At 42.0% G+C, this 4,220-nt stretch overlaps 1 long non-coding RNA gene across 1 annotated transcript; it reads left to right on the top strand.

The window, feature by feature from the left end:
• Nucleotides 1–393: 393 nt before the first annotated feature.
• Nucleotides 394–2,640, top strand: LOC135383112 (uncharacterized). Its single transcript, XR_010419673.1, has 4 exons — nt 394–861; nt 992–1,087; nt 1,211–1,329; nt 2,313–2,640. It is a non-coding gene; the product is annotated as an uncharacterized LOC135383112 (long non-coding RNA).
• Nucleotides 2,641–4,220: the final 1,580 nt, after the last annotated feature.

Raw genomic sequence — 4,220 nt, 5'->3', positions numbered from 1 at the left:
GCCACAGCGTCACAACACTACGCGGCTAACACAAGGCGGGAACCACTAGCCACACGGCGGTAAATGTGCGTCAACAGGCTTGGTACGGGACACCGCTAAACAAGTCTAAAGATGCGCTTACAGCGAGAGAAGGCTTAAAGGTCAGATATGCCGATTTTGAAGTGCCGCAGAACTGAGCGATACTCGCGCTGTGTGTTCATTACCTAACACTGAATATGTGTGCGAAATATCTTGCTCCAACTGTTCGTAGTTTTTTAGAAAACAGTTTTTTTAGTTCCCACGCCCGGCCGTCAGACCGTCGGCAAACCCTGCGCACGGGCGCACCGACGTCACTGCTCTCGGTTTATCTGTCTTTGGCTTGGCATGCACTCTTGGCTTGGCCGCTTGGCTTCTTTCGTTTCGTACTCTGTGCATCGTACATAAGCGAACAGCTGTTATGTTATTGCTAAGCCGGAAACAAAGCATGTGAATATTTTTTTTTTGGCAAGGCGTCGTTTGGAAAGTGCACTTCCTTGTTCTGACCTTGCCTTTTATGGGCTGGAGCGATATGCCACGGCGAAGTTGTCGAAGATGCGACGGTGCTACGTGCTACGCTGTTAGAACAATTCATCGGAGCATTCAAGTGTTACCTTTTATAAGCTGCTAAAAGACCAAGCAGTGCGAAGCTCTTGGCTGACAGTGGTGCCTGCTAATTTCCACTGCAAGGATTTCGTCAACGAATGTTATCATAGGTTATACGCGCGACTCCAGAGGCAATTTGGAATATCGGCACGAAATCGTCGGATGAAAATCTGAGGTGCCCGACGCACAACATTTTGAACGTGCCACGGAGGATCAAGGCAAAAAACGAGAGCAAAAAAGGTAAGTCGAGGTTCAGATACAAAAAATAGCAAGCCTAATGAATCGTGCAGCTGTCCTACTGCGCTTACTCTGATATAACCACGATTAACAACACAATAGTATTGATAATCTAACTTCTGAATTGTCACAGGTGCACGCTGAAGGCGGAAATGAAGCATGATCTGGCTTGCATCTGGTGCATGAAGAAATTGCTGGCACGTTACTTGCAGTCTACCTCCACCAACAGGTACGACAGTGTGATGTTATAATTTGAGTATTCACCTAAGTTCAACTTTTCATGTGCACTCGCATGCAAGCATCTTGACACCACTTCTAAATCTGCCCTCAAAGTTACAACCTGTGCTTTCAGGGTGGAAAACAAAGGTCGCCATTCCGATTAGCTGCTATCTCCCAGTTCAAGCACTTTTGCTGTCTGGACACTGGTTCCTGTGGATGGGCTGTTACAAGCTTCACTGTCTGATATAGAAGGTACGTTACATTAGTTCAGTTAATTTGTCTTTTGCACATTTTCGTTACTGTTAGTTGGATTACTGTTGGACATACAATCCTTTGACACACAGAAGCTGATGTCGCCTCTGATAACGTTTTAGAATTTTCAGTGTCATCAACGTCCATTGAGGAAGGTGCCTTTACTATCTGTGAACCTTTAATTGAAGAATAGTCCAGAATTCATGTTAACATTGTCTACTCTTATTAATTCACTGTCTGTGTTCTGAGAGCTTAGAAAAATCGAAACTATTTATTTGTCACAACTTCACACTGGATGTGGTACTGGCTCGACATGTAAGCTAAAATACCTGGATTCTACAATAATTGTGTTGAACTTGGTGCATTACCGTGGGCAATGCCACATTCACTACATTTTTAGTGGGTCTGGTGCACAAATACAGTGTGCATACTGCATACATACATACTGTTTGATAGGCAAAAATACCTGAGGAGTGCTGTGTAGTCTTTTTACCTAAAGTCCATACCCTTACTGCAAAGTCACAGTACGTAGAACAGCAATGTGCAGGTATGCTGCGATAGAGATTCATAACAGAAAGAAAACTGTTGAGAGCATCTAAATTTTAATGAGACGAGACGTTCGTGCACAAGGCTGCTCTTGTTAATGTCTAACATGAAGTTACAAAATCCCGGAATATATAAAACATGTTGTAATGTAGAGAGCGAGGGTTGCTACAGACATAAAAATAATTACACAATCATATATAATAAAATAAAAAGGGGGTACAACTCCCCCCTCAACTCAACTCGACAACTCAATAACTCTACTTATTCTCTACCTTACAACATGTCATATATTCTGGAATTTTGTAACTTGATGTTAGACCTCAAGAAGTACAGCCTTCTGTGCGAAAGTCTTCTTTCTGTTGTGCACAATCATTATACAGTAAATACGACTATCCATTTCTTGTCATTAAATGCTTTTTCTTTCTTTTTTTCTGCAGTGATGAGCATCCATAAGGACACATGGCAGAAAGGGAGTCTCTTTGAGATGACAAACCCTCATCACCTCATGAGGATACAATGGTTGACGAATGGTTCTCAAGTACATCGAAACTTCAACAAATAATTCATGAAAAAGCCAGTCAGTGCTAGCACCAGGAATTGAACGTGGACCGTCCTGCTACCAGTCAGAGATGTTACATTTCAGGTGCTCATTGACTTTTGGTGAATTACTTGTTGACTTTGTCCCAAGGTGGAGCTCGCCACAGCTCATTTGTCTATCTGTTAATGTTGTGGCATGTGTTGCGTTTTTCTCTTTGTGTGTTCCAGACTCAGAACGGTAAATTTGGATCAGGTCAGGTACGTTTCATTTAGACATGGCAAACATAAAGTGGCGTTTCTCAACACAACTTAGCAGTGGCCTTCATGCATTACTGCCACGGCCATTAAGCGTGAATGGAAGGCTGCACATTATGCATGATGTAAAACCCCAAGACTAGGAACATGAAGGGACAAACACAAACACGTCCCTTTTTGTTCCCTAGTCACGGGGTTTTACATATGCATCATCTTCACCAGCTCACTTGCTTCCTAGCCATTTTTTCTGCCACATTATGTTCACTCTACTTCTATCGTGTGCTATGTAATCTTGTTCAAGTTCTGTCAAACGACGTGTAATGCTATAAAAACATTCAGTACACTGTTTATGTGGGTTGAATGGTAGCGCATAAATGCAGAAAGGGAACTGTCATGTTATGGAAAGTGTTTACGTATTGTACATTTAACTACTAATTTTATTGGTTAGCTTTCGCCGGCATATGATGTCAAGCCATGTTATATTAATTTGGAACATGTTCTTCTTAGTAGCCAGAGCAGCTGACACACATTGAGAACATAGCCCGTGTGTGTTTGTCTTTTCCACCGCAGCCCTTGGGTTTCCTCCCTGATGGCTACACATGTCAGGGATAGGTTTCAGAACCGGTAGTTCCCGCCAATTGTGAATTACTTTTCAGGGGATCATCACGCTGGCAGATGAAACATATCGTTTAAATTATTTGCAGGACAGGAATTGCGTAGCTTCACACAAATACTACTACTACGACGTAAGAGTGGTTTCAAATCTAGTTTTTTTGCATTCCTGACATTATCGCACGAGATGTAGTATCCACTATGATCCTTTATATGAAGGGTATGTACAGTGCAATCAACAGATGCTATTTACAAATCTGTGTTTTCTACTGTGTTGAAATGGGGTAGTTTGTATCTGAGAGATATAGTGAAACACAGGCAGCCAAGGACAGACTTTTGATGCCCTCGAGAAACATGGCAACACATTGCAGGGATTCTGGATGCTGCATAAATTTCCAGAACACACAGCTCAAGGCAGCGGTTAAATAACAAGTGGTTAGAGAAATACAAGACAGTTGCATGTGTAAGCAGTCTGCTGTTGGATTTGCTTCTGTCTGAGATACGTTATCTCAAAGGGAACGCACGGACACACTCCGAATGATACTAGGGCTGCCTGTGAAATAGAATGAGGAGAGGGGAAGATATATAACCCTTTTTTCTTGTCTGTTATTCTATTGGTTAACTTGTCATTTGCTTAGCAGCATATATGTGTATATTCCAGAGTCTGCTAATAAATATATCAGTTGAGAGCTAGCAGTCGCATTGCAGATGTCTCATCCTGTCCTTGGCTGCTTGTGTTTCACTATGGCCATGCTTGCTATTGCAAAAACAGAAAACAAAAAAAGACAATAGAAAAACACGAAAAGAGCGACCTAAAAAGCTGCCTGTGCTAGTGCTCACATGGAGGGAATGCAATGAGGTAGCATGTTCCATTCATGAACTGTGCATAGTAGTACATATCACAACGACAACCAATTATTCAGATTTTTTTTTTAAGTACT

Source organism: Ornithodoros turicata, chromosome 2 (genome assembly GCF_037126465.1).
Source record: "Ornithodoros turicata isolate Travis chromosome 2, ASM3712646v1, whole genome shotgun sequence".
NCBI classification, from domain to species: domain Eukaryota; kingdom Metazoa; phylum Arthropoda; class Arachnida; order Ixodida; family Argasidae; genus Ornithodoros; species Ornithodoros turicata.
This window is presented reverse-complemented; position numbering and strand designations above follow the sequence as displayed.